Raw genomic sequence first — 12,011 nt, 5'->3', positions numbered from 1 at the left:
ACACCCTGCACGCAAGGCAGTAATGCCTCTTAAATAATGGGCCTAGCAGATGCTTATTATGTCTGGATGAAGAGCAYGTCAGCCAGCTGTAGCATCTGTAAATCATTTTCCAGGAGAGCCCAGACAGCACGGGAGTCTTGGTCGATTCCCTTTTGTCAAACTCGTTTGAATCCCCACTAATGTTTTTTGGGCTGCCAGGAGCAGAAACAGATGTGTGCTCACCAAAAAGAGTTGTTGCTGCCTCTTCCTCRCATTCCTGTGGTGAAAGATTCAGCCTTCACTTCTTGGGAAAAGGGTGGATGTTGGGGAGGAAGGTCAAGTATCTCCCTCCCCAGTCCTTCTGCTTCTAAATGGCATAAATCCTTGCAAGCCAGACGTTAAGACAGGCCATTCTTTTGGCCCCACTCTTACTATCCACATCYTTGCGAGCGTGTCCCAGCACGGCATCAGCTACTTGTCTGCTGTCAGCACTCCCATTCCTGATCTTTGGGTATGGAGGAGTCCTGGGTCAAGGAGACTAAAACCCACCTCAGTACCAGCAAAGAACATCTCCAGCAGTACCACTTGTCACCTTTGTTTCAGTACTGAGAGTCTGATAGTGTTAGTTCAAAATCCTGCGAGCACCAGATGATCAGATGTGATCCCCGGTGCTGGAGGACAGTGGGGAAGTTCAAACTGGTTTGCTTGTTGGATGAACCTCATCCTGGGTAACGTGACGTGGAGAAGACTGAAAGTGGGGATAGCTTTCTCTGGTGTGCGTCCTCCCTTGGCTGTTCTTTTGGGGCACTGTAATCCCAGAGAAGGCTTTTTGCCTCTAACAAGAACCATTTCTGTGTCCTGCATGGAGAACTGCCACCAGCCCAACATGTGCTTTGAGCCCCTGCTCTAAACCATCTTAATGTAGTGCATGTGGGTTTTTTTGTGTATGAAATAGGGAGGCATTCGCTTCCACCCTACATAACTCCTCCAAGTTCTCTGCAGAGGATCTCAATACATCTAAAGCTTTGGTGTCTAGGGACTATAGTCTAAGGAACAGGCTCTTGCACTCACCATGGTTTCTCTTCCAGTTGTCCAATCAAAAGGGTTTTGGACTCTCCCATACAGCTTTGGCAGGTGATTTGCTTTTTCTAGCTTYGGTGCTGGGGAGCCCTGGGCACAGCCATGAAGTTTCTTCCTGGCTATTAGAAAACCATTATGCTCCTTGCACATCTTTCATTGCTGGAAGCTGGGAAGYGAGAGAGGCCTACACAAATAAACTTTTTAAGAACAGGGAGTCAAAATGTCCCTGGGCTTGCTTAATAGAGAAAGGTTAACTAGCTTTAAGTCTTGCATGAGAATTGCTGCTGACCAGAGTTTTTTGACAAAATACAGTGTTGTTACTTGGAATTGYAGGCAAACTGCCCAAGGATGTTTAGAAGGAGCTTCCCTATCACGGCCACTGAAATCTCTCTGGGAAGCACTTGGTGTTATAAACTCTAGGTGAGTGTAGTCCCAAATGCCATGTGAGCAGATCTGGCTGTATTCTTCTGAGACTTCTATGAAGTCCAGGTATGTACTGAAGTTCTCCCTTTCCCAGGCATGCAGGCAATTGGCTTTCCCCTCCTCCAGGATTTTCTCAGGCAACATCAAGATCCTGACTTCTGATTCCACCTGTAACATAAGCCACAGCCCAAATTTCACCAGTTCTTGTACCTGCAATCCGGGCAAGCTAAGCTGCATAGGAAACAGACATTTCATAGTAGAATATCTTCAGGATCTGCTGGTTTGCCAACCTCCAGTAAAATCTATCTATCTACTGAAGGCTGCCATGTAATGCTCTTTAGATCTCAAACAGAGGGATTGCAGCAGAAACGCAAGCAGTTTTGTGCGCTCCCACTTACACTATACCAGTTTGCACACTCATCTCTCAAGAATGTGCTATGTTTAGAAATATACCTAGAGACTTCAACGTTGCTGAGCACTGGGATTTTATTGCTGAGGGTAGGCTATCCAAGATGGGATCCTCACACCTGAAGGTAGGTGTGCTAGGAGTCTCAAAATCCCACAGTGACCCAGAGAGCTGAGGGATTCATTCAGCTGGCTAGGCAATAGTTGAATCCTTCAGGGTGAGCTGAACTCTTCTCTGTTGAGTATGATGAGAGTTTTTGGGTCCCAAATTCAGGTTTCTGCTCTCAAGCTGAATTTTACCCATATCAGCAGTATCTGGACAAGAGCAACACATTCATCCTGAAGGTGAATTTCAGGAGTGTGACCTGTGCTGTTCCTAGCGTGTTTCTAAATCTCAGCAATGGGTGGAGCTCTGCACTGGTGTTCGAGATGTTTGCTGTCATGCCGCCATTCTCTCAGCCCAGTAGTTTATTTTGGATCGTAGCGAGGCGGCTGTCGGTACTTAGCTCTGGGTGCTGTCGCACTGTTTTATCCTAAGAAAAGCTGTGGTAGTAGCAGCCTAACCCAGAAAGTTCAGGAGCTGGCTGTTCCTATCGTAAATGACAAGTTCATTCACAGAAACTCATGGCAACAAGACACAAATAGCCCATCTGTTTGCTTCTGTAGGCCTGAAAGTAAGCAGAAACCAGCACTGGCTCCAGCCCAAAACAGAAGTTATGGGAATCATCCTCAACAGCATGACAGCAATTGCTTATCTTGCATGAGAACAATTCTGGGACACTGTGGACCTATGAACCCCATCTGAAGCCCATCCCATTTCAGTAAGAACTTGCCCTTGGCTGCAAAGGTTTCCTGTACCTGGGTGACTAAGCATTCCGGAAAACACCTTTGATGCATGCCAGGGTGGTGGAAATTCAGATGCCAGCAAACAAACATGCTAGCACCTATGTCTCCATGCTTCAAGCAAGGGGATCATACCTAATGAAGCCATGCAAAGGGGCTGTAGCCTCTCCTCAGTTGCCCTAAAAGGCTGACAAATATCTCCAAGGTAATGTCAACCAAATTTAGATTATGCCTTGTATGGGTTAAATGTGCTCCTCAAGAGCTGTCAAGCTCCCTGATGTCCCAAAACTAAGGCCCAGTTGCCTAGGATGCTCAGCTTTGTTCAATTAGCCTTAATYCAGTTATGCTATATGAGCATTATCTGGACAAACAAATGGAGCAAGAGCTACACTTTCGTGCCTCTCGCACAGCCTCATGACCCAGTCTTGTCCACTGTGAAACTGAGGTGGGAGGGTAGAGAAGTTCATCAGGCCGGAATTCCAACCATGCTGGCAGTTCTCTGCAAACAAATTATTGCAAGCAGTCCATATTTTACAAGTGGGGTTTTCCCATCAGACCCTCCAGCTGCTATAAATATCAGGAAACATTTTGTAGTCTCTGCTCCAGAGAAGGTCAGTGTCTGGATTCTATAGTCTTTAGAGGTTTAGTGAGGCTGGAGAGTCACGCTGTATATCCCAAAGTCCCCAGAGGCAGCCGTTGCTGCTCCAGCCTGCCGGAGGCAGTTTTGTTACTTTGATGGAGTGCCAGCCTTTAACAAAGATACCTTCRCCGCCCTTTTGAGATGTCAGGTCCTGTTGAGTCCTTTACTTTGCTCCATGTGCCATTCATCTCCAAGACAGATGTTAACTCASATCCCTCCAAGACAGATGTTAACTCAGATCCCTGCAGAACGTGCTCATGAGAGATTAAAAACATCCTCTGTCTGCAGTAAGGTCTACCTGGATATCAGAACAGGCACAAGAACACCAGCCACAGGCTTCTTGAACCTGCTAGGAGTTCATCTTGTGATTTCCCTTATTCTCCAACTCTTGGTGTTCCACTCGTGTTTCACAGAATCACAGACTGGTTGAGATTGGAAGGGACCTCTGGAGATCATCTAGTCCAACCTCTCTGCTCAAGCAGGGTCACCCAGAACATGTTAGGCAGGGTTGCATCCAGGCACATTTTGAATATCTCCAGAGAAAGACTTTCCACAACCTCTCTGGACAACCTGTTCCAGTGCTCTGGCACTCTCACAGTAAAGAAGTTCTTCCTTATGTTCAGGCACAACTTCCTGTGGTTCAATTTGTGCCTGTTGCCTCCTGTTCTTGAGGTGCACAAATGCTTAAAATTGTACCCTCTACCTCCTCCATTAAAGAAGCTGGTGCTTTCTGACATCCCTGCTGGGGCTGCTGAGCCTGCAGTTTGACTCCYACCACAAAGATGAAAAGATGGTGTGGGGAAACCTGCATGCTCTGATGGTAGGGCCTTTGCATTTACTGGCACTGTTACTACCGCAGGGAAACTAGGAGATCCCATCAAATAACAAAACCATCTTGTGATGTTTGAAGCAGCACCCAGTCCCTCAGGGAAAACCTCTCTACTCAGGTGAGAGTATTCACCTTCCAGTATCACTCCAAGCCAACACTCAGGTCTGAAGTGAAACTGTCCATGTGAGGTCGCCTTCATGCTCTCTCCCCTTTCCCACCATTCCTTCTCTTCATGCTCCTTTCCCATTCATCACCTCTGGAGCTAATGGCTAAAGGCCGGGCCACTGAGGAGGATGTGCGCACCCAGCAGAGCCTTGCTGTTGAGGGTCACTGCTCACTCCATTATAGCAGGGCCAACATTTGCTGCTGCTGCTGGGAAAAGCTTTTCTACTCTTGTGTTTATAAAACAGCTTCATAGTCATGGATTGACGTTCGACCACCCTTCCATTGGATCTRAGTACCTTTGCAGTTTTCCTCTACTGCTGTACTTCAGGTGCATCCTTAGTACTTGGCTCCTTCAACTGTGTTAYTTCTTGGGAACATCCCACTGGAGTACACTGTATATAAATGTGTGTGTAACAAAACTGGGATCCTTTCGTAGCTCTGGTTCTTCAAGGYCTCAGCTTACTATCTTTCATCCTCATGGCTGGGACCTTGGTTAATACCAGGGTAATCAGGGGTGGCTGGAAAAGTTCTCAGCTGTAAGAATGGTGTCAGCAGGCACAGACCAAAATAAACTGTTTCTGGCGCAGTTGATATGCACACAGTAAGGCCTGGATTTGTCCTGCCAAACCAAGTCTCTTAAATTAGGGATGCAAGTGCCCCAGCCTCCCTTTGTAGTTAATATGAGGGATGGGGAAATACTTCCAGAAGATGGTTTGCTCCACAGAAGTTGCAGCTGCCCTTCTCGCTCCATTAATTGGAGAGGAAACTGAGTGCAAAGGTGTGAGGAAGCCCAAATGGTCCTTGTCAGAGTCTGGCTTGCGAGGGAGAAGGTCAAGCACAGCTTTTCTTGAAGACTTTGCTGATGGCAGCAGTGCATCTCCACCAAGGTTTTATTTTCCTGGGACAATGTCCRCTGGGTTCCTTCCATAATGGTTTACCTACCTGTCTGGTGCTAGCATCAGAGCCCAGCAAATCCGGTCGGTCATTTGTGACCTGTCAGGCTGCTTCAGAGATTAAGGGAATGGTCAAGTTTGCTTTCTGGGAAGCAGCAACTGCGACCCACGTGCCACCAGTCGCCTGAGCAGCCAGGTGAGGAGGAGGCCGAGAATGGCGTTTGACGCTTATCCCTTTTCCCTAGCAGATCTAGGAACGCTTTGATGTTCACTTCCCCAGCCCCAAACACCTGGTACCAAGATGAACTGCCAGTCAAACCGTTCCGCAACCTCCGAGTCTCTTAAACTCTGGAAGCCCTTTTGGGAGGGATCCCATGACTGGGAATTCCCCCTCCCTTGCAGAATAAGGGTTAAAAATAGTTTCTTCCCTTCCACCTGCCCCTCTGAAGCCACGATCGTGTTTAATTTTTGCAGTCCCGTGTTCCTACTAGCTGATGGTTATCTCCTCTGCTGAAGCATAAAAGACCTGGACAAATAGAAAAATTCCCCATCTCYGTCGTAGGAAGAGGATAGGCTGTATTTAAAGTGCTTGCACAAAGCATGGGTTGGAAGGAGCAGTTTTCACCCTACCCTCTCCTTGCTATAGCAGCATACTTCAAAACTGAGGCAGAAATGCGCCTCCAGTAATGTTCTTGAGAAAAATACATGACTCTGGTCTTCACTGCGTTTTTCCAGATGTCCATTCAGGGACGAGAGGGTTTAAAATTTTCAAATAAAATTGCGTGTTTGTGAGGGTTGTTTCTCTCTTTCGGGGTTTYTTTTGTTCTGAGTGAGTGATCCACTGACCAGATTTCTGAAGTGGAGGAGGAAGCGTGGCTCAACCCAGGTTAAATGACTTCAGTGAGGCTGAATTATTTTTTTTTAAAAAAAGCTTGTGTGTTTACGTTTCATAAGCTTATTTTAAAACACATGTGTATACATGAGCAGGCTTATTTGTAAGGCAAAATAGCCTRCTGTGTCCTTACCTGACTTAAGTGTCAAGGAAACAGCTTTTTTTTATTTTTTACAGGATTAGTTTAAAATAAAATACTGGTTTGCTGAACCCAGTGAATCTGCGCAAAAGGAGGTCAGGGCAAGATCTTATTTTCCAATTGCAAAAAAGCTACTTTGGTTGTTTATTGAACTTGCACTTGCCAGCCTTCAYTTTAAGATAATATGTTAATAACAGTTATAGATTAAAAAAAACTCACTTCTGCCCCCCAGAGTCCTGGCAAGCCTGGATTGCCAAAATCCCAAACTAGACAGACTTCCCAATGAAAAATGTTTGGGAACTTTTCATCTTTAAACAGGATTTTCTGGGTAACCCGTTCAGCAAAGAACTTGGCAAGGTTTCTGAATTAAAATCCCCAAAGTAAATACATCAAAAAACCTTTTAGAGGCATTTGGCATTTTCTGCCTTTTTTCTCCCACTGTCAAAAAATGCAGTGAGCGCCTGAACGTCATAAGAAGTCCATTTTCGACTTCTGGGCATTTTCTGCAGCTGGAACAAGATGTTTCCAAGTGAAGAAGAGATGAGGATGKGAGAGCCTTCCTCCAGCGGTGGGCTCAGATGCAGGAGAGGGGGATTCCATATATTCTTTATTGTCTATTTTAACTTTTTTAACCAAAGTCGATGCCAACACACCTGTCTGCCGGCAGGAACATGAGGTGCAGGCCAGGTCGATGAGGGACCCTAAGGAATGAAATCAGTCACTAATTTTACACAGGASCGAAGTGAAGCTTTCACTGGTAATTCCGTAGCACGTAAAATCCTTCTTGTACAAGGGAGCAAAAGCCTGCAGGTACTATGCCTGTGTTCAAAGATACTTTTCTGCTTTTAGAAAACTTTCAAAAAACACATGGGCCTGGTGGGTACTAAGATGTAGACTTAGGAGGCAGGAAGATAATCAGAGACCATTTATTCCCAGGAAACAGCTGAAGTAGACATGGTGTGAAAGAAAGTTTTTCTTCCAGCTGAGCTGTAAAACCGAAGCCCTGACCACTGGTGGTTATTTAAAGCCTCCCACGGCACTTCCTGCAATGGGAAGGTGGTTGGCCTATGTTCAGACTGGGCGACTGCTCTTTGCAGAGCAAAATAAATATAATCCACTTGAACTTTCCACCRTGCGGGTTCGGCTGGATGCCTTGTCCTTCGCTCCGAGCATAGCTGCAATTGGGCGACGTGCCTCTGAAATGCTTCAAAGGTTGTTCCGCGTGGTGAACTGAGGGCGACAACCTCCTTATTGGGTTGTGAAGGACCAAAAAGAAAGGTGGTGTGGCATTTGGCATTCCTATTCTCCTGCTTGGAGCTAAAAGGAGGCAGCAAGACAGGAAGCTCAGTGTCTCCAGGATGGGCTGGGATGCCCTACGTCTGGGTTCATGTCCTTGAATAACTTTGGGTTGGGCAAAGAGAGAGCAAATTGTATCATCTGCTATTGGACGTGTAGTAGACACCTCATTTCCCAAGAGGATCACAGCTTAGGCACCTCCAAATCGTGAAACAGAGAACTTCGCTCTCTTCACTGACTGTTGATGATGTCTTGGCAGATTGCCTGGTTGAGGGAAGGTCATGAAGGCAACTAGGACTGGTCTGTGCTATTTAGCCTTGCCTGGCATTGCCTGTTTCATAGGGCTGTTGTGGAGGTTTGCGTTTCAGCCCTCCCTCACCTTTCATGATCTTCATGAGGAACTTGCGCTGATCCTTCCCAAGGTGTTACCTCTGTGCACGGGTCTCTAGGACACAAAATCTCATCTGTCCAGCAAAGCAGGCTAGGTKTAAGTGTGGTGACCATCTCTGAAAAATGTCTCCTCTGATCATTCAGGAAGGTACTAAGGCATCGTTCCCGAGATGCCCATGATGATGCTTCATAGATGGTGTGAAACACATACAGAGATGTCAAAGAAGCAAACTGTATTTCATGCTTCTCCRGTATCTCAAAAATGCCTGTATTCATCCTTTCTCATCCCGTCCCTGTGACGTGCTGAATTTGTGCATCTCCTTGAAGCTGGCCTTCCCCTGTGAAGAAAGGAGGAAAACTTCCTCTCACAAAAGGTTCCTTTGCTATAGCAAAAATGTCCTCGGCTCACTGTGCTGGCAGAGGCTTCCTCTGTTGCTGTGCATCGCTGTCCTCATGGGGCTATTGCAGAGGTCTTTCATTTGTCACAGCACAATGCAAAGTTGCTCTCAGGTGGAGGCTGCGAAACCGAACAGTAATTGGTTTAGTGGACTTGCTTCCAAAGATGCTGTGTTGAATTTTGTTGTCTTGGCTGAATTCCCATGGGTTTAGCCRTTTCCCAGCCTGTGTTTGAGTGATGGGCCTGGATCCTGCCACTAAAGAGCTGCAAGATCCYGTATAAGAGACCCGCGGACTTTGTGCATCCACTGGAGGCAAAAGGAGGAGGGGTCACAGCGGGTTTACAGCGTGCATTTTGCTCTTGCCCGGTGTCAGCTGAAGGTCATTTGGCTATGGAGGTAGACCTTGGTAGATGCTTTGACCCTTCCCTGTGACCCAAAATGTTTCTACGACTTGCATAAACACTGCGATTGATGCGACTTCCTCTGTGTGCACTGGCAAGCCCGCAAGGGAGGGCTCCCTCTTGGTGAGATTTGCGGAGGAACAACCTCGCTGCAAGCAGCAGCTAGTGTCCTGGGAACTTTTTCAAGACTTGGCAGCTGAGCCTTTACAGGAGTATTTCACATAGGACCCAAAAATACTGCTGTCAGTGTAGTGTGGGTCTGTTTGAATGCAGGGTCAGATCCCTAAAAAATCAGACTATTGACGAGCAAACTTAGAGTCTTAAAATGTTGCATTTGATTTTCTTGGAACTGCTGGCTTGCAAAGTTTCAGAGGGAGCCAAAAAGCTCACTTTTCTTTTTATTTGCTTTGCAGGCCAAAAATACAGCTGGGTACAGTGAAATAAGGAAGCTGGAGCTCTTGTATTGAAGTGGTAGACAGGACAACTGGAAAAGCTCAAATGTCTGCTCTAGAGCCCRTAAAAATAAGTCTAAGATACTGAGCCCCAGCTCGCTCTCTCTCCTCTCTGCCWCTGTTCAGCCACAAGGGCTGGTAATTCACGCAGGAGCCTGTGACATCTAGCCATAGGGTTGAAATCCTTGCTGGAAATCTTTCTGAATTTCTAGCAAAGCACTGAATTTGGAGGCATTTGTCTTAATAAAGGTCAATGAGTCGGGTGCATGCAGGCATTTCTGAGCACAGATACATGCCTTGTTTTTACACCGTTGGCTTTGAGTCTGGACGGGAGCACAAAAGAAGTCAGACGTAACCAGAACATCGTTTTAAACTACAAATGAACTCTAAAATGCTAGCAAATTTGAATCAAGCCCATGTTTTCAAGCCACGCTGGCTGTGAACCAGCTTTGGAAAATGAAAGACCATGCTTTCTGACTGTAGTTCAAGTTACAAACTTATGAACTCCAAATTATCTGACTGAATGGACAGAAGCCAAAGCCCAACATTTTTTGAGGCAGTTGTATGGAAGAGCTTCCTGAAAGTGAACTCATTCAGAAAGGCGTGATTTGGAGACTAAAATTTAGGCTCAAATTCTGACATTTCGAAAGCCGCATTAATCCTGCATGAGGGTATCTCGCTGTGGATTCCTGTCCTGTTCTTGAACATTTTGAATGCTCCTACATCCCATTACTCTTTGCTAAAATGTAAGTGCGTGATAAATCACTTCAAAAGGTCGAACTTGGAAGAGTTACCTCATTTAGGCCCATCTAAATTTACTGAAATGTGCAAAAACGTGTGCAGAGGAGAGCCACATAAACTCAATCCATCATTTCTCCTGAGAAAAGGGGGGGRAAAAAACAGCTACAAGTCAACAGTGTGTATGTGAGGGAGGGCTARCAGAGAGGCAGCCCATGGCCCTACTTTGCTTTTTTATAGCCCAACTTCGAGGTGGGGTTCGAATAGGGCTTTCCCATGGGTGGCTGCGGTTCTTGTCTGCAGGTCTTGTTACTGTCCAGGTTTGGGAGCAAGCTCTTCAGGAAAAGACTTTTTCCCTTGTTTTCAAGGATTTATTTCCCCTGTTTTCAAGGATTAAAAAAAAAAACTAATTTCTTTTCTCAATTACTTTAAAAATTGCTGTATATTCTCCCAAAATTGTCTTCAGGCGTCTGTTCAGATTTTTTTAACGGTTCCTGACTTTGGGTCAACTCTATTTTTCATCTAATTCAAGCTAAAATATAGTGTGCCTATAATTCTCTCCATGTATCTTTAAAATGCTAATGCAAAAGTGTTTGAAAGAAGGATTTGACAGCTAGGCGCACGGAGGGGAACTGGCGTTTGCAGGCTCTGAAACTGAAAGCGAAGCGTGCCTTCGACACAGACGGGCTCGGGAGGATGGATTTGGAAATTAGTGCGGAGAAGAGCTTCTCAGTGGGCTCCTCCTGTGCTTCTCCGAGCGTCGTAGCTACACTATCGATAAACTCAGAAGCCATCGTGCATCCAGCTGAGCAAAACATCCTCCTGCCAGCTGCTAAAATTGGCATCTTATAAGGTTAGTGGAAAAGCTCCAAGGGCAGAGCGAAGTCGCATTAGCTTGAAAAGCGCTGCGATAATTTTGTTAAGTTCTGTTTGTTTTATTAAAGTGGGCAGGTCAAGGACTAGAGTCTTGTCTGCATCCTCTGGTGCCTGCGCCTGCGCTACCAGCTGCCGAATGTCTTCTCCATCTTGGCGTTTGGGGCCACCGGCCGGTGGGAACTGCCAGGGACGCAGGGATGTCCCTTGGGTGGGGAGTGTCCATGCAGAGAGGGAGCTGTGGCAACTGGGAAAACTGGGATTTACCCTGCCTATGGCTCTGGCAGAGCATCGCTTCTCCAGGGTGGCTGCGAAATCTGCTATCTTTGGCTTTGTATTTCACTGGTGTKGCAAAACAATCACCTGGGGACGGGCAAGTCGATGGCTCGGTGCTGTGGATGGCAGCCCTGGTGCCCATCCCCTCTGCCTTCGCAGTGGCAGGGAGGGATGCTTTGCAGCAGGAGGAACTTCGAAAATATTGTTTGGGGMTGTGTAAAGTCCAGATCATAGAATCACAGAATCAGTAAGGTTGGAAGGGACCTCTGGAGATCACCTAGTCCAACCTCCCTGCTCAGCAGGGTCACCTACAGCATGTTAGACAGGGTTGCATCCAGGCAGGCCTTGAAGATCTCCACAGAAGGAGACTCCACAACCTCTCTGGGCAACCTGGTCCAGGGCTCCGTCACTCTCACAGGGAAGAAATTCCCCCTCATATTCAGGCTGAACTTCCCATGCTTCAATTTCTGCCCATTGCCTCTTGTCCTGTGACACGGGACAACTGAAAAGAGTTTGTCCCCGTCCCCTTGACACCCTCCCTTCAGGTACTTGTACACATTGATCAGATCCCCCCTCAGGCTTCTCTTCCCCAGGCTGAAGAGGCCCAGCTCTCACAGCCGTTCCTCACAGGGCAGGTGCTCCAGCCCTCGGATCATCTTTGTAGCCCTATGCTGGACTCTCTCCAGTAGCTCCCTGTCTCTCTTGTGCTGGGGAGCCCAGAACTGGACACAGGACTCCAGATGAGGCCTCCCCAGGGCTGASTAGAGGGGCAGGATCACCCCCTCAACCTGCTGGCAACACTCTTCCCAGTGCACCCCAGGAGACCATTGGCTTTCTTGGCYGCAAGGGCACATTGCTGGCTCATGGTCAACTTGTCCTCCACCAGCACTCCCAGGTCC

Source organism: Rhea americana, unplaced genomic scaffold (assembly GCF_003343005.1).
Source record: "Rhea americana isolate MKP2758 unplaced genomic scaffold, rheAme1 scaffold_0, whole genome shotgun sequence".
NCBI lineage: Eukaryota > Metazoa > Chordata > Aves > Rheiformes > Rheidae > Rhea > Rhea americana.
This window is presented reverse-complemented; position numbering follows the sequence as displayed.